The 27861-nt window shown below is 36.6% G+C and overlaps 1 protein-coding gene and 1 long non-coding RNA gene across 3 annotated transcripts in view; both read left to right on the top strand.

The window, feature by feature from the left end:
* The window catches only part of dpp6a (dipeptidyl-peptidase 6a), a 462038-nt gene that overhangs the window by 76344 nt on the left and 357833 nt on the right, over positions 1-27861 (top strand). The gene's annotated exons all lie outside the window — the stretch shown is intronic.
* On the top strand, positions 13131-17798 carry LOC141362120 (uncharacterized). 2 transcript variants are annotated; one of them, XR_012368103.1, is made up of 7 exons: positions 13131-13621; positions 14187-14406; positions 16582-16804; positions 16884-16945; positions 17038-17138; positions 17233-17300; positions 17398-17798. It is a non-coding gene; the product is annotated as an uncharacterized lncRNA (long non-coding RNA). The 2 variants fall into 2 exon arrangements; XR_012368104.1 differs by having other exon boundaries at positions 13136-13621; positions 14332-14406.

A 27861-nucleotide genomic window follows, 5' to 3' on the forward strand; every position in this document is an offset into this window, starting at 1 on the left:
GAGCAGACAGAAGAGGGAGAGGAAGAACAGTTGAGCAGGTAAAGATGGCAGTCAATAAGTTTTAATATTAGGTTTATACTGTTTTAGTTTTTTGTCTTAGTGGATTTGTTCTTATATTAGAGCAAAGGTGAAGTAGTAGCTATTTAGACAAATCAAAAGAAGGATAGGAAGAACAACTGATCAGCTAAAGCCCAAGAAACACAACTAAAAAGATGGATGAAGATGTTAAAAATGAAAAAGGTTCTAAAACTGAAATGCAGAGGGTGAGAATAGAATCCTGCTTGTCATTAAACATACACAAACACCTCCGCTCACACAAAACTAAGAAAGATTAGAAAGACTTTAGCTGAAAGCACATGTCTCAAAACCAGATCGACCCACGCATGTGCCTTTTAAGCAGCAATAGGCATGATCATGTTAGTGATTTCACAAAATGTCTTTGGTCCCCTATTTGATGGTGAAGTGTGACATGTGTTTATCTGCTTTGACTTTTAGGAAACACACACTTTACACTTCACTATTTAACAGGGGACCTAATGTATTATTATCTTGAAGAAACTCACTATTTTATACTATTTGGACAGAAGTTAAAATGTGTAAAATGTGTCTTAGAAATGAGCAGTTTAAGCACCAAATTTAGGCATGATCATGTTAGTGACTTCACAAAATGTCTTTGGTCCCCAGTTTGATGGTGAAGTGTGACATGTGTTTATCTGTTTTGACTTTAAGGAAACACACACTTCACACTTCACTATTTAACAGGGGACCTAATGTATTTTATCTTGAAGAAACTCACTATTTTATACTATTTGGACAGAAGTTAAAATGTGTAAAATGTGTATCTTAGAAATGAGCAGTTTAAGCACCAAATTTAGGCATGATCATGTTAGTGACTTCACAAAATGTCTTTGGTCCCCAGTTTGATGGTGAAGTGTGACATGTGTTTATCTGCTTTGACTTTTAGGAAACACACACTTCACACTTCACTATTTAACAGGGGACCTAATGTATTATTATCTTGAAGAAACTCACTATTTTATACTATTTGGACAGAAGTTAAAATGTGTAAAATGTGTATCTTAGAAATGAGCAGTTTAAGCACCAAATTTAGGCATGATCATGTTAGTGACTTCACAAAATGTCTTTGGTCCCCAGTTTGATGGTGAAGTGTGACATGTGTTTATCTGTTTTGACTTTAAGGAAACACACACTTCACACTTCACTATTTAACACGGGACCTAATGTATTTTATCTTGAAGAAACTCACTATTTTATACTATTTGGACAGAAGTTAAAATGTGTAAAATGTGTATCTTAGAAATGAGCAGTTTAAGCACCAAATTTAGGCATGATCATGTTAGTGACTTCACAAAATGTCTTTGGTCCCCAGTTTGATGGTGAAGTGTGACATGTGTTTATCTGTTTTGACTTTAAGGAAACACACACTTCACACTTCACTATTTAACAGGGGACCTAATGTATTTTATCTTGAAGAAACTCACTATTTTATACTATTTGGACAGAAGTTAAAATGTGTAAAATGTGTATCTTAGAAATGAGCAGTTTAAGCACCAAATTTAGGCATGATCATGTTAGTGACTTCACAAAATGTCTTTGGTCCCCAGTTTGATGGTGAAGTGTGACATGTGTTTATCTGCTTTGACTTTTAGGAAACACACACTTCACACTTCACTATTTAACAGGGGACCTAATGTATTTTATCTTGAAGAAACTCACTATTTTATACTATTTGGACAGAAGTTAAAATGTGTATCTTAGAAATGAGCAGTTTAAGCACCAAATTTAGGCATGATCATGTTAGTGACTTCACAAAATGTCTTTGGTCCCCAGTTTGATGGTGAAGTGTGACATGTGTTTATCTGCTTTGACTTTAAGGAAACACACACTTCACACTTCACTATTTAACAGGGGACCTAATGTATTTTATCTTGAAGAAACTCACTATTTTATACTATTTGGACAGAAGTTAAAATGTGTATCTTAGAAATGAGCAGTTTAAGCACCAAATTTAGGCATGATCATGTTAGTGACTTCACAAAATGTCTTTGGTCCCCAGTTTGATGGTGAAGTGTGACATGTGTTTATCTGTTTTGACTTTAAGGAAACACACACTTCACACTTCACTATTTAACAGGGGACCTAATGTATTTTATCTTGAAGAAACTCACTATTTTATACTATTTGGACAGAAGTTAAAATGTGTAAAATGTGTATCTTAGAAATGAGCAGTTTAAGCACCAAATTTAGGCATGATCATGTTAGTGACTTCACAAAATGTCTTTGGTCCCCAGTTTGATGGTGAAGTGTGACATGTGTTTATCTGCTTTGACTTTTAGGAAAAACACACTTATCACTTCACTAGTTAACAGGGGACCTAATGTATTTTATCTTGAAGAAACTCACTATTTTATACTATTTGGACAGAAGTTAAAATGTGTATCTTAGAAATGAGCAGTTTAAGCACCAAATTTAGGCATGATCATGTTAGTGACTTCACAAAATGTCTTTGGTCCCCAGTTTGATGGTGAAGTGTGACATGTGTTTATCTGCTTTGACTTTTAGGAAATATTTTAAATTCTGAATAACTGTAAATGTACTGACAAAATTTACAATGACACTAAAACAACAGTTCTTACCATCAAAAAAATTCTTCATAAAAGATTTTGAAGTTTAAAACTAAAAGTTGTACAAGGATTATTGCACTAAAATGTTATGTAATGTTATAAAGTCATTTAGTAAAAGACAATATAACTGAACCAACTAAAACATTTCAATGCATTAAATAAACATAATAGTTTAAGTTTAAACCCCTGAAATCTTTTCTCATGGCAAGAAATGTAATTGCAATTAAACAGATGTCACACTTCACTATTTAACAGGGGACCTAATGTATTTTATCTTGAAGAAACTCACTATTTTATACTATTTGGACAGAAGTTAAAGGGGCGGTTTCCCGGACATGGATTAGACTAGTCCTAGACTAAAATAAATGTAAGAGCTGTCCAAACTAAAAACTACTTTCACTGACAAATATTGAAATACATCAGTGCCCTTTGTTTTACCTCAAAATGCACACAGGCAATGTTTTTAGTAAGGCATGTTTGTTAAAACTAGTTATATTTCCTAATTAAACTAAGGCGTAGTCCTGGATTAAGCTAATTCTGGTCCGGGAAACCGCCGGAAAATGTGTATCTTAGAAATGAGCAGTTTAAGCACCAAATGTAGGCATGATCATGTTAGTGACTTCACAAAATGTCTTTGGTCCCCAGTTTGATGGTGAAGTGTGACATGTGTTTATCTGTTTTGACTTTTAGGAAACACACACTTCACACTTCACTATTTAACAGGGGACCTAATGTATTTTATCTTGAAGAAACTCACTATTTTATACTATTTGGACAGAAGTTAAAATGTGTATCTTAGAAATGAGCAGTTTAAGCACCAAATGTAGGCATGATCATGTTAGTGACTTCAAAAAATGTCTTTGGTCCCCAGTTTGATGGTGAAGTGTGACATGTGTTTATCTGCTTTGATTAAATTCTGAATAACTGTGAATGTACTGACAAAATTTACAATGACACTAAAACAACAGTTCTTACCATCAAAAAGATTAAAACTAAAAGTTGTACAAGGATTATTGCACTAAAATGTTATGTTATAAAGTAATTTAGTAAAAGACAATATAACTGAACCAACTAAAACATTTCAATGCATTAAATAAACATAATAGTTTAAGTTTAAACCCCTGAAATCTTTTCTGATGGCAAGAAATGTTAATGCAATTAAACAGATGTCACACTTCACTATTTAACATGGGGACCTAATGTATTTTATCTTGAAGAAACTCACTATTTTTTACTATTTTCACACAAGTTTAAATGTACGTGTTAAAAATGAGAAGTCAAAAGCTCTGTGGATTAGCAGGACTAATGCTAGAAAACACAGGAAAATGGCTAAAGGAAACAAAGGTAAAAGAAATAAAAAATAAGGATGGTGTCTCAAACCTGCAGATTTGTGAAAGACACATTGAAAGGAACAGGAATGGGTCATTTGGCAGTGGCAGACAACAGTGTGAATAGGCTTTATGCCCAGCTGCACTTCTTCCTGAACTTCAGCCAGCTCCTTGTTTCCTGTCTGCCATTATTGGACAAACTGATTAATCCAGGTGTGCCTGACCTCAGTAGTCACAGCAACAATAATCCGACACACCTGAATTAATCAGTTTGTCCAATAATGGCAGACACAATTTTATTATGGACAGTGGTTACACACAACCCAGTTAGTTTTTATTATCATTTCAGAATTGTTTTCAGTCAATGCCAAAATATTTTGTTGCAGCAACACAATTGAATAATGAATAACTAATGTGAAGTGGTAATGTTCAACAAAATCATCTTAATTACTTTTCAGTAACTTAAAATTGTTACGTTTTCTGAACATGTGTTTGTAAAAACTAATCAAATATTTTTTGCTTGTCCAACTCAAGAGTAGTTTATTCTTACAACTCATTTGCATTGTGGACAGTGGTTCCATACAATTACTTTTAGTAACTTTAACATAACAATTTCTTTTTCAAGTTACATCACACACAAAAATATGCTTTTTGTAATAAACTCTATATAGCGTTCATTTTATTCATAAAAGAATCTCAGACACCAGTTCTTCAAGCCATGTTTATTGCACTTAAACTAGAGATACCGTAAAGGATATACCGACAAATGAGATGTGCTCATCAACTTGAAAAGCTTGCAAAGTTTTTCAAGGACTCTGGATATTACCATGTAACCTTGTAACAACATTACAATTTTTTACAGTTACTGACAACTGAAATGCACGAAGCACCATTCAGGCAGTTTTTTCAAGCCTCCTGATAAATATAATTAAACAACAGTATTACACAACTGTAAAGCCAACTGACAAAATAGGATGCTCTCCATTCAGAGAGCTGGCACATGCGGCTTTCAAAGCTTTTTCAACTACTTTGGACAATTAATGTAAATTCTGTGACATTACAAAACTGTCAAATTGACTGAAAATGTATGGACCTTTTACAAGGCTTGCAAAGCTTTTTCAAGAACTTTGGGATAATTTAAGTTAAATGTTACTGTAACAACATTATAAACGTTAACATTCCATGACAAATTAGATGCAGCACCATTTACGTACAGCCAAAGCTTTAAACAACTCTGCATTAATCTAATTAAATAAAAACACACTGCAAAACTATAAAAATAAATTGACGACACTGTTTACTTCCCGAATGTTATTGTACTGCCATTTTCAAAAACATGGCATTTACATATGAAATATTTAAACATTCCTTGCTCAAAACATCTGCGAAAGGCTTGGGCCCGGTTGCATAAAGCACCTTAAGTTTTTCCCTTAAGCATGACACTTAAGGGGTAAATTCCCCTTAACTAAGAGAATAATTTAAGGGTGTTGCATACAGTATAATCCCTTAAACAGTTTTCTTAGGTAAGAGTAATCGTTAAGTGTTTCACGACAGCGACCCAGGTTTGTCGTTATAAAATACTATTGTTGCCATGGAGACGCAACAGAAAAAACTTAAGGGTTTTTTCTGCAACACCATTAAGCTTCCCTTACGAAAAAGAGGTATACTTCAAGTTCATTTTATTAAGTATACTTAAGTAATGTTGGAGTATAGTTTTAAGTATACTTTATGCAGTAAGTGTACTAACATTTATGTTCTAGTAGTATACTTTTAAGTGTACTGCTTGAATACCGCTTGGGACTAAATTGGCCCACTTTTAGTATATAGAAGTATACTTCTAAGTGTACTATAAGTGTAAGAGTAGTCAACTTTAAGTGTACAACTAGTGCACAATTAGTTCTTCATTTGTACTGCAAGTGAACTCATGAGTATACTAGTAGTTTTCTAGACTTATACTTCAAGTGTGCATGCAAATGTTCTGTTAGTGTACTCTTAGTAAACTAGTAGGTTACTTATTGTGTGCTGCAGGTATACTTCCAAGTGTTCTTTTAATATACTTTCAGTTAACTAGTAGTTTACTAGTCATATACTGAAAGTGTACATGCAAATGTTCTGTTAGTGTACTCTTAGTAAACTAGTAGGTTACTTATTGTGTGCTGCAGGTATACTTCCAAGTGTTCTTTTAATATACTTTCAGTTAACTAGTAGTTTACTAGTCATATACTGAAAGTGTACATGCAAGTGTTCTGTTAGTGTAATCTTAGTAAAATAGTAGGTTACTTATTGTATACTGCTTGTGTAACAAAGCACTTTGAGACTGAGGATCCACCTGCAGGTTTTTATTAAACACTCTCCAACAGGCAAGGTCAAACAACAGCAAACACAGCAATGTAAGGCAGGCAAATCTCGTAGACATGAAACAGGCAAAAGGGTCAGGGCAGGCAACAAACATACAGTACTCATAAACCAGGTAAAACAGATCAAGATTAATAAATACAGATAGATAAGCAGGCAGGCAAACAGCTCAGCAATGACAGCCGGTACAAATCAAGACTTTGCACTGACTAAGGGCTCTATCTTACACCCGGCGCAATGCAGCGCAATGCGCGACGCAAGTGTCTTTCCACCCAAATTTTCACGTTTAGCGCCGCGTTGTTTAAATAGCAAATGCATTTGCGCCCCCTTTTGCGCCCATGGGCGTTCTGGTCTGAAAAAGAGGTGTGTTCAGGCGCATTGTTGGCGCGTTGCTATTTTGAGGCAACTAAAATAGACTACGCCATTGACCAACAAAAACCTGGTCTAAAGTCTAAGGTCAAGTAGTCAAGTAGGAAGTAGTGCAGCTGGGCATAAAGCCTATGGGAGTTCTGGGTTTATCCCCCACCTTCTTAAATGTGTCCTGTCTTGAAAAAGCTTAAAAGTTAAAATTAATGCAGTTATTAGTACCTTTAGTAGTAGTACCTTTTTATCCCCTTTGGGAAATTCTTTCAAGCATGCGGTTTTTTACACTTACAAAACAATACAATATAACAACAAAAACAAGTTTTTAAAAGAATTCATCATTTAAATATTTCACTATTGTGGTACAAAGGATTTTCCTAATTTTAAGCAACATTGAAGAACTTACCAAGCCTTTTGACCCACAAGAACTGGAAGCTGCAATGAACGCGCTGAAACCTGGGAAAGCAGCAGGAATCGACGATGTACTGACAGAAATGATACAGCACCTGGGACCTAAAGCAAAGACCTGGCTCCTAGAAATGCTGAACTCATGCATGGCAGAAAAAATAATTCCATCGGCATGGAGAAAGGCCAAGATAGTCACAGTTCTTAAACCTGGAAAGGATCCATCATCCCCAAAGAGCTACAGACCAATTTCACTCCTTTGCATTACTTACAAGCTCTATGAGAGGCTTTTACTCCAACACCTTATGCCAGCTATAGACTCTAAGCTTACTGAAGATCAAGCTGGTTTCCATCCTGGTCGCTCTTGCGCTGGGCAGCTATTGAACCTCACCCAACATATCGAGGATGGCTTTGAGTGTAAACTCATCACTGAGCAGCTTTCATAGATCTTACTGCTGCCTACAATACTGTCCAGCACCGCACCATGATTAGGAAACTTTTTGACATGACTGGTGACCTCGACCTGTGCAAAATCATCAAATGCCTCCCCAACAACAGACGATTCTTTATCCAATTAAATGACAAGAAGAGCAAATGGAAAGCCCAAAAGAACGACCTACCACAAGGCAGTGTACTGGTCCCCCTCCTCTTTAATATCTATACTAATGACCAACCACTTCACTCACAATACGGTCGCTTTATCTATGCGGACCACCCAACAGGAGAACTTCCAGAAGATTGAGGTTTTCTGGAAAGTGTCCTCTGAGAGATGACAACCTACTACAACCATCTGAAACCAAATCCATCAAAAACCCAACTATGCAGCTTCCATTTAAAAAACCGAGATGCGAAAAAAGAACTGAGCATCTCATGGGATGGCTACAAACTCTCTGTGTACTTGGGAGTCACACTCGACAGGACACTCTCTTTCAAAACCCACCTCCAGAACACCAAAGCCAAGATATACACCCGCAATAACATCCTGCGCAAACTGGTAAACTCAAAATGGGGTGCCGATCCACCAACCATCCGTGCAACTGCTCTAGCTCTGTGTTTCTCCACAGCCGAATATGCATGCTCAAGCTGGAGCCGCTCCCACCATACCAAACTGATTGACACAGCTCTCAAAGACACCTGACGCATTATTACGGGATGCATAAAAACAACGGCTCTACCATGTCTCTACGCTCTAGCTGGCATTGCCCCCCCTTACATCAGACGATCCATCATCGCACAAGACGAGCGGAGAACACTGGAGTATGACACCAGGCATCCCCTGCATGGACAAACAGCACCCCCACACTGCCTGAAATCAAGAGCCAGTTTCCTGCTGACAGTCCCACCTCTCCAGACAACCAGAAAAATAGCAAGGACCAACATTTGGAAAGATGAATGGAACCAGCTAACCACACGAGCCCAGGACTGGATGGAGAGAGGAATCACTCCGACTGAATGACTCGCCAGCGGGCACGATCTCCCATGGCCAACTTGGAAGACCCTCAACAGACTACGAGTGTAACAGGGGAGGTGCAAAGCACTTTTGAAAATATGGAACCTCCAGACAGACGACACATGTAACTGCGGAGCAGTACAGACAATGCCCCACCTACTGAAGTGTGAAAATGCCCCCCAGTGCACTCCCCAGGACCTGGCTGAACCAACCCCATCAGCCGTGACCTGTGCCAGATACTGGCAGAATGACATCTGAAATTGCAACGGATTCGAAGAAGAAGAAGCAACATTGGCATCCTAAATCTTTGACCCGAATGTTCAAACTCATCATACAATGGGTGCATATAATTAAATGTGACCCGTGCTGGCAAAATTAGTCAGAATGAGCAAATTTTCAAAAAGAGTTATTTATATTCTCTATTAAAAAAATATATAAAACAATATATGACTTGTTGGAATGTGACGAAAAATGACAGCACTACACCTGTTTGAAGTTGACAGAGTCAGCAAAGTCAATTTTGAGAAAAATCAAATTAAAGATTTTTGAAGGTTCAAAAGCAAAATCAGCACATCCTTAACTTAAAATCACTGGTAAAAATAATAGATTTAACACACAGTCAAAAACAACATCAATAGGATAAATATATGTTGAACTTACTTTTATTGTTTTATTGACATTGAGACAAACAGCTTTCAGATCTAATCTAATATAATGTTACACATCAGATCCTCAACAGTTAAAGGTAGGGTAATACATTTTGAAAAATGCTAACGGTAGCCGCCTAGCAATGAAATCCCGAGCCCGCCCTCAAGTCAAATCGCCATCCAAAGTCACGCCTCTTTCACAACACATGAACACACACAGATCAGACGGTCACGTCTCATGTCTCATTCAGCAGTGAGAAAACTTTGCAGTACAAAGTCGAATAACACTTCCAAAATAACCAAACAACTGTTTACATCAGAATTAGTTTAAGCACACGTTCGGTTGTGTAGACGTAGTAACTATATCGTTACGCTAATCCGTAAACGAACACAAATTTCATAAGCAACACAATGTTTCATCAAAGTAGAATATCTGAATCCATTTCAATACAAACATATCACGTACCTACCTTACCAAAATAAACAGTGCAACGACTCTTTCAGACCCTTTGCCTCCTGCAGCTGTTTGCATCTCGTGGTAAAGCAGTAAAGTTACCGATGTTCATTTCGGTTTTTGCTCTTGCTGATCCAGGCAGTTTTTGCTGTTGTTGTTATAAAAGATGTCTTTAGTTTTGTGCCTCCTGTGTAGGTTGTCAATTCAGTAGAAAAGTTTGCTGTTCTCACTGTTTACAGGCAGGAGGTGAGCGCACGTGAACGCGCCGATGACGTATGGTGTCTGCGTGGACTCGCTGCGCGGTGGGCATTCAAATTACGCTTACGTATGAGGGACAAAAATGGAAACGTCCGTTCGGACCCAAATCTATGATTTGTTGAACATTTTTTGGTCCTCAGGTTCACAGATGACATACATTTCTACAAATACATGTAAACAACTTAACACAGTGATTGCTATCAGGATGTAAGGAGACTTTTAACCAGCATAACAAAAAATGTTTCAGGATCAAATCTGTTACCCTACCTTTAACCAAACATTCACTTAAGACATAACAGATTAAGGGCCCTATTTTAACGATCTAAGCGCATTGTCTAAAGCGCACGGTCTAAATGGGCGTGTCCGAATCCACTTTTGCTAATTTAACAACGGGAAAAATGGTTTGTGCGCCGAGCACACGTCGAAAAGGGTTGTTCGTATACTCCTAATGAGTAATGGGAGTGTTTTGGGCGTAACGTGCAATAAACCGATGAGAGTCTTATCTCTCATCCCCTTTAAAAGTCAGTTGCGCTGGCGCTATGTCTAATCCCTATTTAGATGATGGACTTTGTAAACTGAAAAACTAAGCGGAGGAAGAAGACCCCCAGTTTAAGATTAATGTTAAATAATTGTGTTGTTTTTTACTTGTATTGAAATTGTTATTTTTTTATTAAAACCTTTAAAACCCGTTTTCTTTTAGTCATAGAAGTAAAAATAGCAGGCTTTTAATTGCTGTAAATGTATGGCTATCCAATATCATCAAAAAATAATTTACAAGTATGTAAGAAAAGGTTTGTACTGTAAAAATACTTTATTTGTAACAAACAGGAGATAAAGAATTTACAAACGGCTCTCGGTACTGTGACGTGTGGACAGTACTTTCTGAAATCTCCTGCACTACCTATATTTGTATATTTGTAGAAAACTTAAAGGCATGCAAAGAAACCAAACACATACATGCTGAATTAGTAACCACATGAGCACAAGTCATCCACTATGTTAAAGAGTTTCCTCTAAATCACCACATTTAGTATAGCTTTTATCTGAGCTTAAACAGCAACTAGAAACAAAATGAATCTTTTTAAATGGTATTGTCTGTCTTAGATACCCATCTGTCTTAGCATTTCTACTCTCAGCCAGAGTTCTAAAATGAAATGTTCTAAGAAATGAAATGTAGAATTTAGTTGCCACTAAATATCCATTTTGCTCTGCTAGGTTCTGCACACTTTGGTAAGTAATGTGGAGAGACTTCCTACAACCCCCCAGAAATTCCTCTGCAAACCCCCACGTGCAATTAGCATTTCTATGGAGAGAGGCTTCAAGGGAACAGTGTGTGATAGACACGTTTAGGATTGTCTGTAAGAGTTTAACCCTAAAACAACCAAATACAAAGTGTAACCAATCAAATCATTTCAACAGGAAAGTTTCAATGTAGTGTCCCAATAGTTGTCCGGGTTTTGGGAGTGTTTTTTTAAAGCAACCAATCAGTGTTGAGATTAAACACCAATGGGGACACCAGAAATGTGCAAAGATGTGAAATTACAGTACCTCTGTAGGTGTGAAAGTGTTCAGCTAAAAGCTACTATTTTTCCTGGTTTGAACGAAGAATTAGATCTAACTTCATATTTGTAAAATGTATATAATTATGATGTGTGTGATTATTGATTATACTTCACTGCATGAAAAGTGTGATTTTCGTCAGTTAAAGGCGCTCTAAGCGAATCTGTGTGATGTCACTTTTTGTTGATGTTTGAACTGTTTTCAAACAAATGGAGTGTAGCTAACACCTCCCCCTCCCTTCCGTGCTTTCATGAACGCGCCCAACCCCCACCCCCAAATCCTTCTTGTCATTTATTGGCTGGAACACTTTGTTATGGTTTCTGGTGGTATGTTTGGCCGTTTTGTTTTTATTGCAGTTTGTGGAGCCTGGGCCCGGTTGCATAATTTTCCCTTAAGTTCACCCTTATGTTTCCCTTACACTTAAGTGTGTTGCAGAAAAAAACCCTTAAGTTTTTTCTGTTGCGTCTCCATGGTAACAATAGTATTTTATAACGACAAACCTGGGTCGCTGTCATGAAACACTGAACGATTACTCTTACCTAAGAGAACCGTTTAGGGGATTATACTGTATGCAACACCCTTAAATTATTCTCTTAGTTAAGGGGAATTTACCCCTTAAGTGTCACCGATCGAGAGTGGGCAAATTACCCCAATGTAAAGAAAATGTCTTATTTTAATTTTAAACTTTTAAATTGTTGCCTAAATTTTAAAGGGGACATATTATGAGTTTTTTTAAAGATGTAAACTAAGTCTAAAATAGGTCTGAGCAAAAGTGTGCCGTTTTAGGTGTGTCATTTAAAATGCAAATGAGCGGATGAAGTGCAACCACTGATCACAATGATGGTGGTTTGTTGCAATTGAAACTCTATTGTGCTGTGAAATATTTTATCTCTCTCTTTCTCTCCATACTAAATGGTTGTGCTGTGGTTGGATAGTGCAGATTAAGGGGGCGGTATTACCTTATTCTGACATCACAATAAGGGCCAAATTACAATGACCTATTTTTTCACATGCTTGCAGAAAATGGTTTACCAAAACTAAGTTATTGGGTTGATCTTTTTAACATTTTCTAGGTTGATAGAAGCACTGGGGACACAATTATAGCACTTAAACATGGAAAAAGTCAGATTTTCATAATATGTCCCCTTTAAATTGAGATTTGTCTTACCTTAAATGTTGTTTTGCAGGCATAAAAGTAAATTTCTTCATCCTATGTTTTTTTTTTATTTATATCTGAGTTGGGAGTTGAAATCCAACCTTATTTCATCCTTCATCACTGACTTGTTACCTAAAATGTAGCAACATTTTAAAACATGTCAACAACTAGTGACGGATAGGATTTGATATGGGGATTTAATAAAATGTTTTTACACAGCAGTGTTTTTTATCCTTTATTTTACCAGGAATAATCACATTGAGATAAAAAATCTCTTCTGGCCAAAAATGGCAGCACACAAAGTTTCACACAAAAATATTTCAAGAAAAACTATACAAAAAACTTCCTGTCCAGCACTCAGAACTACAATTCGAAATAATAACGAAATATATAAATGTTTGAAACAAGAATATGATTATTTCAAATAAGACTCCAAAAGGTTTCTAAATCTAGCATCACAGTAAAAGTGTTTCACCTAAACCTCAAGCATACAAGAGGATAATGAAATAAAAACAAATGTAAATCAAAAAGGGTGTAAAGTGGGTTTTAGTTTTACTCCTTTTATGTGTCTTTGTTTTTAAGCAGTTTATTGTAATAGTGACACAACTTTACATTAAGTTGTGTTAATAACAACAAAATACTACTTAATGATACTAATGCTGCGTTCCAGGCAGGTTTTGAGCCCGCAAATCACGACTTCAAAACCACGACTCAGTCAAGACTCAAAACTTGGAGTAGGACTACGCGTTGCCTGGAACGCAGCATAATATTTATTATAGCGTATCTTCTTTCCCGATGACACGACGTAGCTTGCAATGGATCTTGGACACAGTAGTCAATAAACTTCTACAATGTTAGAGACGCTTTGTGAAAAGGACTACATTTCCCATAATGCCCCGCCCAACGCTCGCTGGAGAAACCGGAAGCGCGAATTTGAAACGCTGAACCAACGACGCGGGACCTTTTGTTTGTATTGTGAAGAGCTGTATAATAAAGCAAGGTAAGTTAAGATACTTTTCCTTTTAAATCTGAACGTATACAAATGATTTAAAGGATGTTTTAGGCTAGAAGTGCTAGTATTTATTTGCCATGATCTATAACGGTCGGTAAACGTGCGTGCTTGCATTGATCTAAGTTAACGTTACATGAGACAAAGAACTATTAAAAGAATGAGTAAAATGTTTGAATCTTTGAAAAATAAATTAAACCCACAAAGAAGCAAACTCAAGACAAGATGTTTTGGTTTTAAAACAACAAATCAGCATTTCTTGGAAATCATAACTGATAGCAAAGTGACTGTTTTTACTATTGTTTCTTAGTAAAACGCTTGAAACCCTGTTTTTTAATGTAAGTTACCAAAAAGACGCGTTCCAGATCAACTAATAAAATGTAAGATTGTTTACTATTCTATATAAAGATTTCTTCAGTGGACAGTGCTTGGTATTTTACAAGATTTTTAAAACCTATTTAATTCCTAGGAGTCATACAGTTTGTCTTTATTGTTTGCCCTTTATTTTACCTTTCTTAAAGTAAAAAAAACCCTCATGTTTTTGTTTTGTTTGCAGAAATCATGTACACATTATCAGCTTTAGAAGTGGATGTCATTCCTGCAGTCTTTGTTAAGAATGATGCGAGTTAAATTTATTTCATTTGAACAACCTAACAGGTTAAACGGTAAACAAATCTGTGTATTTGATATGACTTTGATAGATATTGTTACAACTTGGAAAACAACAGACCAAACCAGTCAGAGACAGCGATGTGAGGACATCAACAGAAAATAAAGTAAGATTATGAATATTATGTTTATTATTTATCTTTGTGCAATTTGATTTGGAGTATTGAATGCATCTAATTAGGGATGTCCCGATCAGGTTTTTTGCCCTCGAATCTGAGTCATTTGATTTTGAGTATCTGCCGGTACGGAGTCCCGATCCGATACTTCTATAATACATAAAAAAGAGCAAAAAAAAACAGATCCAGGATGTTCCTTATGTCATGCCGCACACGTTGCTGTTTCTATGTGGACTCAAAAGGGTCTAAGGGCACACTCACATTATCCAAACCAAACAATACCCCAGCGCGATTGTCACCCCTCCCAACTCCCCCAGATGCACGCACTCACACTGTACTTTTATCGATCCGAGTCTGGGCGCGCTTTCGTCATTAAGATGCGATTGTTTTGAAGTAAAGCGCTCTCTTAACACTGGAACCCACCGTAATGATAAGTATGTGTTTTTTATTCAGAGTCGTTTGGTGCGCGATTACAGACAGCCCTCTTACAGACAGCCCTCTCACTCGGACATTCACGTAACCCGGCTGCGCGCATCAAAAGGTTTTTACGGAAGCAGATGAAGGTGAGTGGTCGCGCAACTGACGTCTTCACCTTTTGAAACGCGCCCAAGTGAACTGCGCTCCAGCCCACCTCTGCAACCCAGCCGGGGCGCGGCACAGAGCGATCACACTAGTCAGACAAACCAGGCTTTGGGGGTTAAACGCGCCCGAGCGCAGTTTGGTTTGGATAGTGTGAGTACACCCTAACTCTGTGCCAGCGCATAACTATAGATGTGTTAAAAAGTAATGAGAATATAGTAGGGTTGTGCCGATAGACGATAGTATCGTGTATCGACGATCTTCATACCTATCGCCAATGGCAGGCTTTCATGGTGATACTCATGACGATAGTTGGCGAATGTATTATTATCATCATAGTTTTACATTAACATGCACATTGCATGCTTTCCCCGCATGAGGGTTTGTGGATGTGACGCAATGAATGTTGTTAGAGAGATTCCTTCTTGCACGCACATGGACTTAATGCGCGCGTCTTGGACTCCTTCTAGCACCTGAAATAAATCCAGCGCGTCATAAGCAGCTGCGCTTCTCTCTGTCTCACATGCATGCGCTCTCGCATCTGTCCGAAGTCTAAACATAAACTAAAGTAGTAATCATTATGTATTTGTTCAGTTTCATGCGAGCTGAGGCAAATTATCCCTTTTGTTTAAAATAACCTGCTGCATATTGGCGCCTCTCTCACTCGTGGACATGCAGAGAGCTGCGTTCTGTCCGAAGTCAGGTCACTAGGTAGTAATCCTGCTTATAATGTGCATTTCAAGGAGTTGTAGCAATACATCCCTCATGTTTAAAATATGATCGCGTTCCGCTGGACCAATGTGTTTAAAAAGGCACCTCATGAGAGCACCACTGCTTGACACGTGTAGCCTTCTGCAACAGCACTAAACAAATGCATTAAATTGTTTGATTGCACGCGCGGGTGTGCCTAAGTGCATTTTTTTTACAGTCAGTAAGTAATCATGTTAAATAATCATGATTATGACTTTTCCCATAATTGAGCAGCCCTAGCAGGGCTAACATGTTCGAGGGGTAACATGTTTAATCCTGATTACAGCAAAGGCACTGGTGTGTTTCAATGACATTTTGGACCTCTGGTAGGATTTTATAAGTTTCAATTTTAAAGCTGTGCCACAGGTTGACCCAAACTTTAAAACCTGAACTTTAAATGATGCAAATCTATGGGTCTGACACCCTATATGCATTTGTTGCACATGTCATTATGCACAATTGATCAAACTTTGAAGGAAGTTATAAGAATCAACCTCCTTGACTAATTCTAAGCATAAGATAGGCTACCCAAAAACACTCAATTAACAAGAAAACAACATACTGATTCAGCAATATGTCTTATAAATTATCCATAGGGCCCGATTTCCGATCACGTGATCGAATCGGGACATCCCTACATCTGATGTGACTTAAAAGTGGCCGCATGTTTTTAAAATGATCTCTGAAATTTACAAACACATTTTCACATGTCTTGAACTGAATGTTAAAAGTCTCTGTTCTTGGACTGTTGGTGTTTTGTACTATGTGCTTCATGTCCTCACTTTTGCATTTTATGTTAATGCATTTTCTAACTGTATGTGTTTGCTACTATTCTAGATGCTGTAAGAAGTCCTTTATGTGCACAGAGATGGAGGTTGAAAAGTTACTAAAACACGCTCATATTAGGCACGGTTCCTTGAATCGTGCCTGAGCTCGCTTTCATCATTAGGATGCGATTGTTTGCAGAACACAAGAAGTAAAGCACTGTCAATGTGAGTCAAACAACTGCTCGACTGAGGAGTTGAAGAGAGAAGGGCAGCTGCACATTTCTAAAATTGTGGTAAGCTTAATCAAACCACCCATGCTTTAATTTGACAGAATCCATTTTGTAATAAGGTATTTTTACTTGTATTTTGTAGAAAGCACTCTGTCGGCTACACAACTCGGAGGCAAATTGTAGGCACTATCACCAGGAGCAGAGGTATGGATGAAAGATAAAGCCTAAAATGCATTCTGTTGTTTCCGAAGCAAATAAACACATTTGTTTTAATTTAATACATTTTGCTTCTATAGATTAAGCTCACCACATAATGGGAAGGACACCTCATTTTTAGTGGGAGCACTGGCTACAAGCCTGGAGTTGCACAATGAAGGCCTTGATAAAAATTAATTTGGTAAGTAATTTTCATTTGTGGTTGTTGTTATTTCTATTTTTGTATAGTTTTGTGTGTATTTTGCTTTTAACAAACCTCACTCACTTGTTTCTAGTGGCCTGCAAGACATGACCAGAGCTAGCCAGTGTGGCCACATCACGGAGTGACCAGAGGAGGAAGAGGGTAAGATAGATTAGAATTAGTTTCTGTTCTAATTCTTTATTTCTGTTTCATTAGTATAAACTGTAATGATGTTCATTATTCTTGTTATATACAACAGTTGTGTTTCTGCTCTTGGAGTCAAACCCAGTGTACTAGCTGTGGACAAAGTGGGCTTCTGAAGGGGAATCACCACTGACATGATTTCAGATGAAGAATACAATGCTGTTGATGGAGTGTCGGGTGGATTGTGAGACCTTCATCGTTCTGCAGTCAGGCGCTCCGCAATCTGTGTGCTAAGCTGCAGCTGCAACTGTGTGTGTTCAAACTATGCAGCGTTGCATCACAGTCTGCAATCTGAATTGCTGTCTAACAGAATGCCACCGCTTACCTATGACCCCAAGGCAGCAAAATGAACACATTTGATGCCAAATGTGATCCCAACAACATAATCGTTGGCTTTTTTTGACTTTGTGTGTATTTATTTTTCCTATGCTTTATTAATAAAACTCTTAAATTTTATCAACATGTCTCTCCCAAATGTCTGTTTTCTTTCCCTAATATTTTTTTATTAATGCCCTTAGCCCATGGTATACGTTACATAGTCTTTATAATATTAGCCTTCATGACACATACATTTTTTGTTATATCTCATATAATATATCTAATATAAACCGTAATTTTATTAAATAATAAAAGGGAGGGGTTTATTCAAAATAGTATTATAATTGCCCAGACTGGCCAATCGCAACAAATATATCAGCCAATGACAGATGCTATTTCTGTTTTAAAAGTTGTTGCTACCGAAACTGCTCATTTTTAATACGTACATTTAAACTTGTGTGCAAATAGTATAAAATAGTGAGTTTATTCAATATAAAATACATTAGGTCCCCTGTTAGATGGTGAAGTGTGACATCTGTTTAATTGCAACTACATTTCTTTCCATGAGAAGATTTCAGGGGTTTAAACTTAAACTATTATGTTTATTTAATGCATTGAAATGTTTTAGTTGGTTCAGTTATATTGTCTTTTACTAAATGACTTTATAACATTACATAACATTTTAGTGCAATAATCCTCGTACAACTTTTAGTTTTAAACGGCAAAATCTTTTATGAAGAACTTTTTTGATGGTAAGAACTGTTGTTTTAGTGTAATTGTAAATTTTGTCAGTACATTCAAAGTTATTCAGAATTTAAAATATTTCCTAAAAGTTAAAGCAGATAAACACATGTCACACTTCACCATCAAACTGGGGACCAAAGACATTTTGTGAAGTCACTAACATGATCATGCCTAAATTTGGTGCTTAAACTGCTCATTTCTAAGATACACATTTTAACTTCTGTCCAAATAGTATAAAATAGTGAGTTTCTTCAAGATAAAATACATTAGGTCCCCTGTTAAATAGTGAAGTGTAAAGTGTGTGTTTCCTAAAAGTTAAAGCAGATAAACACATGTCACACTTCACCATCAAACTGGGGACCAAAGACATTTTGTGAAGTCACTAACATGATCATGCCTAAATTTGGTGCTTAAACTGCTCATTTCTAAGATACACATTTTAATTTCTGTCCAAATAGTATAAAATAGTGAGTTTCTTCAAGATAAAATACATTAGGTCCCCTGTTAAATAGTGTAGTGTGACATCTGTTTAATTGCAATTACATTTCTTGCCATGAGAAAAGATTTCAGGGGTTTAAACTTAAACTATTATGTTTATTTAATGCCTTGAAATGTTTTAGTTGGTTCAGTTATATTGTCTTTTACTAAATTACTTTATAACATAACATTTTAGTGCAATAATCCTTGTACAACTTTTAGCTTTAAACTTCAAAATCTTTTATGAAGAACTTTTTGGATGGTAAGAACTGTTGTTTTAGTGTCATTGTAAATTTTGTCAATACATTCACAGTTATTCAGAATCTAAAATATTTCCTAAAATTCAAAGCAAATAAACACATGTCACACTTCACCATCAAACTGGGGACCAAAGACATTTTGTGAAGTCACTACCATGTAGTAAACAATTTTACAAACATTACATTTTAAGAGTTTTGACACTTTTGTATTAAAGATATTTAAGACACCTTTATGTACACTGTCAAAAATTCTGTGTTTTTTGTCAAATCAACATATATTTTTATGTTACTTTAAGTTGAATAATTGCAACCTGTTTTTGTAAGTTATGTCAACTTATCACAATTAAAAATAGTAGGTTAAATTGGCTTGCAAAACCAAGTTGTTTTTTTATTATTGTATATGTTATGTTTGGAGAGTTTGAAAAACTTGTTCCTTAGATAAGCAGCCTGTTAAATAGTCTTTATTCAGATTCAGAGTCTCTCAGAGCCATTCAATGAATAGCGAGGTGTGAACGTCGTGTGTTAATGGGCAGTTACAGTTCCTGCTCCAGCCTACAGAGGTGCTGCTGAGTATGAGTGTTTACACAAACACACATGTAGGTCCCCATTTGGTAAAAATTAAAAAAAATTTACCAGACTGTTTTTCACTTGATTTTAGCATGATTTAAAGCATGACCAACAGGGGACCTGGAAAATGTCCCCTCTTTGCTTTATGGTCCCCTGTTGGTGAGTGTGTAACGACACCAAAGTCCCCACTTAGATAGGTAGGCAAGTACACACACACACACACACACACACACAGAGAGAGCTACAACATTATTATACATGACCATTTCAAATAATGTAATAATAGACCATTCTGGAGATGAACCCAAGGGTTGTAAATGGACCTGTGGAAACGTTTCTGTATATTTTGCACTTAATAAAGCCAGACACCTTCTATGTAGATATCAGAGAACAACTTAAAATATTATTTCAATGCATTCTTTGTAGGGGTGTCACGATTCTCCAAATCCTCGGTTCGGATTTCGATTCTAATGCCACGATTCAATTCGGTTCTCGGTATTTACTTTTTTTTAAAAAAACAAAAAAAATGCTATGCCATTATTATTTATTATTATTATTATAGTTACACACTAACATGCACATTGCATGCTTTTCCTCCCATGAGGGTTTGTGGGCTTCACTTTACGTGAGAGAGCTTGTGGAGAGAGGATTCCTTCTTGCACCCACATGGACTTAAAGGCGCTTTAAGCGAATTCACGCGTTTTAGACCATAGAACATTTTTTGTTACATACAGCAAACATCTCCTCACTATCTGCTTCCTACCTGACCGCTGATCAAACTGTAAAAAAACGCGATCTCTGTAGACAGCTCAGGCTCCACAAACGGCAATAACAACACAGTGGCCAAACCTAGCACCACGAAATATAACAAAGTGTTCCAGCCAATAAACGACAAGAAGGATTTGGGGGTGGGGCGTGTTCATGAAAGCACGGACGGGAGAGGGAGGGGGAGGCGTTAGCTACGCTCCATTTGTTTCAAAACAGTTGTATCTTGGCGCCTCTCTCACTCTCGTGCATGTGCATCTGTTTGAAGTCAGATCACTAGGTAGTAATCCTGTTTATGATATGCATTTCAAGGAGTTGTAGCATTACATCCCTTGTGTTTAAAATGTAAATCGCATTCCGCTGGACCAATGTTTTTAAAGGCACCTCTGAGAGGTTTTTTCCCCCGCTTGGCAAGCCGACTGGACGTGACATGGGGGCGTGGCAGCATCAACGATCCCATTTTTTTAATTCGAAGTTCGAGGTTGTGACTTAATTTCGATCAATTTCGATTTAAAATCGAAATCGTGACACCCTTAATTCTTTGGCACCTTCAAGTCAAAAGAGTCTCTGTGAAAATCTGGCTTTAGAAATTTCTTGAGTCGCTCCTTCAGTGTGTTGTTTTTAATCTTTATTATCTGGCAGGCACAAATCTGAACACTATAAAAATATATGCACACATCTTCTTTACTAAACTGCACAGTCACTCATGTCCAACAGTGTGGGGTGAGTTATTTTCTTTAGACGTCATTTGCCTTCCAAAATGCAAAATAACATTTTATTTTTGAGATGATAAATTTATGTAATTTTCGCTACCCAGTCTCACAAGGTTTCGTGATATAGTCACATAATTTTTTTTTATTCTTTTTTGTGATATTATCACGAATTTCCGAGTTTTTTCATGATCGTATAATGAATTCCTGTTTTCGTGTGATTATCTCGTATTGGTTACTCAACTGCTTTTTCCTATTTTTAAACCCTGGTCACTTCGGTTTAGGGTTAGATTTGGTGCTTGCATTAAAATGTCACTTTATAGATTGGTTTATACAATTTTTTCTGATTAATTTTTTATATGTTGCCTGCCATTAGTGTTTGGTTTGGTTAGGGATGTCATTTTGTGTAAATCTTACCCTACACCGAAACAAAAACAGTTAAGTAACCAATACGTGATAATCACACGAAAACAGGAATTCGTTTTACGATCACGAAAAAACGCGGAAATAAGAATAAAAAAATTATGTGACTGTACTATGAAATTTCGTGTGGCTGCATTTTCAAAACACTCATGTGAAAACAATGTAGCAGGTTACTGTTTGAAATGTTTATCAGTATATTAATGTTGTGTACCATTGCAAATGCTTTATTTACTATTAACAGTAAGCAATAAGGTCACATTTCTGATAATGATATACTGTCAGCTTCATGTCAAATATTTGTCAAAGCTCTGGCTGTGTGTGTGTGTTTGTGTCAGTGTAAAGTGCTCGCTCGGCATCTATGTCAGCTATGCAGATGGACGTGCTGGTAGTGCTCAGCATGAGCTTGTTTCCCATTCATTGTGATGGATTTATAACCTCGGCCCATGCACCACATCATCATAATTGATTCATTTCTCTCCACTAACAAATCATAACTTACATTTGAGAGAAGTAAATGTGCCTGTTGCACTGCAGAGAGTCCCATAGGGATGTACAACTGTTTCTATATAGCTCAAGAGACTTCATTCTGTTCTCAGTTAAACATTCTTTAGGAGAAATAAAATGTCACTAGACAATGTATTCATTGTATTATTATTTTAATCTTGTGTATTATGTATTATTATGTTAATCTTGAGATGCACCCCTATACAATTAAAGGCTAATTCTTCACGCTGATCCAACAAATGCTGGATCAGTGTGAATTGGCCTTAATGTCAGATTTTACCTCTAATAGAGAATCTCATGATTGTAATGGAAAAGAAAAACGTTGTGGAGCAGAAACAGCTAAGAAGTAGATTCTATCAGCCTCAATATGCTCTCCATTCACCCTCGTTGATGTCTAGGAGAATCAATTGAAATATTGTGTTATTTCTTTCCTACGGGCTCTTATCTGAAGCTCATGTCTTGATGCCAGCACCTCTCTCTGTCTTCTGAGGCTTCACTACATGTTATTTCGAAAAGGTTCTGACAGCTAGCAGACACGCTTCACTGTGTCAGACTTCAGTCTTTCAAAACGTGTCCTCTTCCACCAGGTTTTGTTCTGGCACAGCACTGAAGCTCTGGGTCGCTACTCATAGAACAGAACGGGTTTGTGGGGACAAATCATTCGATTTGTCTTTGACACTGTGGCTGTTATTCGCTACACAAATAAAGCAGTGTCTCGCCGGATTGCACCAGAGATGTTCAGTGGAGCAAGTGTAATTTATGTCACGCTAGATGTGCTGCATAGAGATCCCAGCCTTACAATAACTGCGATCAGATTGATTCCATGTCGGTAAGGGATACAGACCATGGAAGTTGGAACGAATAGAAATGCACCAACAAACTCACGTTCGCAAGCAGAGCTGGGCGGGGGAAAACTTCACTACATGTCTGTGCTAGAAAGTTCCAGACTGCCTGGTGTTCTTGTTTGGGCATTGTGGTCTCCCACAGTGCCTTCTTTCTGAACACTTCAGTTTAGCTGAAGCCCTTAAAGGTGCTCTAAGCGAATTCACGCATTTTAGACCATAAAATATTTTTGTTACATACAGCAAACATCTCATCATTATCTGCTTGCTGCCTGTCCGCTGATCAAACTGTAAAAAAGCGATCTCTGTAGACAGCCCAGGCTCCACAAACTGCAATAAAAACAAAGTGGCCAAACCTACACCAGAAACCATAACAAATGCTGAGTCCCAAACAAGTGTGTATGTAGGTCAGTAAACTTGTTAAAAGCATGTGACTTGAGGCTGAGCTCTAGAGTTTGCATTAATCTGCCTTCCTGCATTTCAGTTCAAATTTTTACATGTTTGTTGATATTTTAAGCGCAATAGTATTTTGTGATTTGATTTGTTTATATTTGCCTCCGCTGTCAGTGCGAGAAAAAAGCATTAACTCATCTGCTTCATGTGAACATGTTAAAGTGATGCACAGTCTGTTCTCTTCACAAATAAATATACACATTTGAACAACTATTATCATTAAAACATGAAATGACGCATAATAATTGACTATGACGGAACAACGCTGTTTGAATGATTACCTTGATTAGTTCATTACTGATAATTAGGGTTGTGCCGATGGACGATATCACCCCACTCCGGTGCGAGTCGACACACACTAACTCTCTTCAATAGACTATAGCTAACATAAATCTTTGCAGGAGTTGGTCTATAAATTAAATTGAAAATATAACTAATACATATATGCTATTTTAAATACTGTAGTCTATGCCAGAGACGTGTCGTGTGTTAGTCTGTGAAAATATCCTTTCAGGCATTTGATCTTGACATTGCTAGAATTTTGTCTTTTTACATGTTGTACATTTAACTTAAAATATTTAATTTTTTTACAAGAAAACTGCCCATACTAATACATTATTAGCAACCTATTATAGTGTCTCGGGAGATCGTGCTCATTGTTAGATAGCTCTGTGGCTATACTGCACTGAAGCGGCAGTTTAAGATATAAACCCAGAATTCAGCGAACATCAAGAACAAGAAAACAGGAACAACACTCCGACCGAAACGCGGGATTTACATACACAGACCATGTTTAAATTTCAATGTTTCTGGCCAGAAACACCAACTTGTTCAATTTGTCTGGTTTTAATAAGCTGCGGATTGGATTGCTGGCTGCTCCTCGCAGTGCTGAAGACCAAGACCCGCTCGGACGGAGTACTGGTGGCACATATGCACAGATATTTATGTGCAACCTATTGGAAAGCACTGAGGAGTCATTTGGTTAGTAAAATAACGAATTATAGCTTTTAAATAGAAGAAAAAAATATTTATGTAAAGAAATATTTTTAAAAAGTGCTTAAAAGTGTGTAAAAAACTCTTCTTAAGTGGAATAAAGCTACTTTTTCCCCATATGTGCAACCTATAGGAAAGAGTCATTAGTTGGGTTAGTAAAAGAACGAAATTATAGCTTTTAAGTACAAAAAAGTATTTATGTAAATATATTAAAATAAATATATATTATATATATATATATATATATATATATATATTAAAATAAAAAGTGCACAATTCTTCTTAAGTGGAAGTAAGGAAGTGAAATAACGAATAATAATTATATAATAACGAATAATAACGTAAAATGTAAATACCCCCCCCTAACGATATCATCGTCAGTAATTATACATTGTCAGCTGATTAATGGCTATTTACAGTCCTGCATTACTATAGTCAAAGCTTGATTTTGAGTTTGTTTGCCCCCCCCCATTTTTTTAGAACCAACCGCCACTGTCACCCACTGAAGGTAAGAGCTGGTTCTAGATCAACCAGGGCTGCGTTCCCCGAAACCTTCTTAGCTCTACGTCGTTCTTAAGTTGTACCTTAAGCTGTACCCGTTAATACGTGTTTCCCGAAACGTTCTTAGTTACGTATTCCTTCTGTAAGTCATTCGTTCGGAAGGTTGGTCTGAAGCACTCTTAGCTATACCTTATACCACTTGACTCCGCTAGGGGCCATGACTGTGATAAAAGCTTGTGTATATTGCAGTCTATATAACTAAATATCTGTTAAAAAAAAGTACACTCCGTGTTAAATTATGCATTTTTTTATTTAAAGAATAAAACATTCACATAATTAGACATCATTACACTGATGGTTGTTAGATTTATAATATTTTTTTCCAAAGGAACATCAGCTTCGAACTATTATTACAGGCTAAAGAAACTATTAAAAGAAGAGTTTGTGTGGAGGAGTTGATGAAACTATGGCAGGCAGCTATACAGCGAATTTTACTATTTCATTTGTGCATTTCAAATCTGTTATATCTTTAGTTTACCGGCTATTTTAGCTGCAATAAAACAAATCAAGTAAAATCGCATGCCACGGGAACACATTCATCACCAAATCATAATTGTTGATTTTCCTAAATATTATATTATTGATGTTAAGTCGACTTTGCATCGAAGTTTTTAATGTTTTCTAACTTTGAGGCAGCTGCATGTCATATTCTTTAAAAACATTCAAAAGAAACTGTTTCACTTGATTATTGCTTGTACAAGGTCATAACTAGTATAACTAGCTTGTATAACTAATCAAAGCTAAAATCTAAAACAATCATAATATATATTTATAAATCATAATATATATTTTTATGTTATTTTTAAGGTAAACAGACAGGCGCGGCTCCAGATGCGTCCATTAAGCGTTATCCGCATTGTAAACGCGCTGCTTGCGCAGTGTCCAAGCACATAAACGCGTGAACTAATGAACAACATTATTTTTATATATTTTTAGTGTAATGCCAAGCCAGGTGACTTGCACGACCCACCTTATTCCCCTGTGCAACGCATTTATTGGGAACCCCCAATATAAATTATCCTTTAAAGTGAAGGAATAATGGATGCATTGGAGCAGTTTATGCATGATACGTTTGGAAATGAATTGCAAGTTTTGCACAGGTTTGATATAAAATAAAAGGTTGAATTTAGTTGTTTGCAATTTGAAATATTTTTACAAGATATTCCTAATAAAGTTAACTCAAACTATTTCTGAAATGTTTCTTTAATAAAGAACACCGCTATCTCATAATGCAGCAAAACCTATTACATAAAGTGAACAATTGATTGTCGAGCAATCGATATCAACCTATTCAGCACCATCGCCATGGACAGCACCTGGTAACGTCGTACGTAAGAAGGAATACCTTAAGAAACCCGCTAAGGTACAGTTCGAAAAGGTAAACCTGTAGTTAAGGTTTAACTTAAGAGTCTTCGTAGCGCACTAAGAGACAACGTTATCGGGAAACGCAGCCCTGACTGTTACCAAAGCTTATGGTTCGCCTCTCCCATTCTTCTTTAACAAGGGGTTGTGTACAAGTGGATCCCTAAATATTTGACTACAACCACGGTTTTACTACACATACATTCTTAAACCTATTTTTGCTACAGAAACTATAGTTTAAACACGGTACTGTATTTGTTGATAATTAAAAGCATTTCAGTATCAGTTTCGCTTATAAAAACATGAGATCTCCGAATTTAACAAATCTGCAATCAAAAGAAGTTCTAATATAAAACAACATTGGATAAAATTCTACATAAATGCTTATGAAATTAGTAAAAGCACAAACCATGTACTCTTGTGATAACTTGAATGGGAATATACAAAACACTCATTTCATAACCAGAAACCATTGCAAAAGAAGAACAACCAATTTTAGATAAAACAATTTAGGATGACAAATATTAAATACCAGTTCCCCATGCACTTAGTTTGGTTAATTGTTCTGAGAATTGATGTAACTTTGTTAACATCTCTTGAATTTCCCACAACTTCTAACATTTTAAATTAACATTCAAATTCAAAATTATTACATTATGATATATAATTTTAGAGCCTGTCAGTCAACCTCAGAGCTTCAACCTTCAGGCTGTTTTGCATAAGGACACAAAACGTCTGGCAAAAATATTCGGTTATCTGAATGTAAAACTTATACTTTGTTGCACCCCAATACAATTTAGCACCAGCCGCCACTGGTTATCTTATCATTTTCAATGTGCTGTACCACTAAAAATTTCCCCCCTGTTATCACCTGCTCTCTTTAATGATGATGAGGCTGCTGCTCTTCACTTTTCGGGTCCCATGTGTGTTGAGACAAGGTTGTGCGTCGAATGTGGTTGTGGAAAATGTAAAAAATAAAGACAAAGAAACATTTTAAAATGCATTTATTGGTTCTCTACTTTCACCGCATGGTCGAAAAGGGTTGGTTAAATTTTTTTTATAAGAAATGGGAGTATTTCGGGCGTAACGTGCAATAAACCAATGAGAGTCTCAGCTCTCATCCCCTTTAAAAGCCTGTTGCGCTGGCGCTATCTCTAATCCCTATTTAGATGACGGAAGTAAGCGGAGGAAGAAGATTAAGTTTAAGATTAATGTTAAATAATTGTGTTGTTTTCACTTGTATTGAAATTGTTATTTTTTGGATTAAAACCTTTAAAATCGGTTTTCTTTTAGTCATGGAAGTAAAAAAGCAGGCTTTTAGTTGCTTTAAATGTATGGCTATCCAATATCATCAAAAAATAATTTACAAGTATGTAAGAAAAGGTTTGTACTCTAAAAGTACTTTATTTGTAACAAACAGGAGATAAAGAATTTACAAACGTCTCTCCTTTCAGCACCTGGACAGCGTCACAAGATTTTTTAAGCATTACTTAAAAATGTTTCTCATCTCACCATATCCACAGGTACAGAGTCATCATAT

This window comes from Misgurnus anguillicaudatus, chromosome 25, assembly GCF_027580225.2.
Source record: "Misgurnus anguillicaudatus chromosome 25, ASM2758022v2, whole genome shotgun sequence".
Taxonomy (NCBI): Eukaryota; Metazoa; Chordata; class Actinopteri; order Cypriniformes; family Cobitidae; genus Misgurnus; species Misgurnus anguillicaudatus.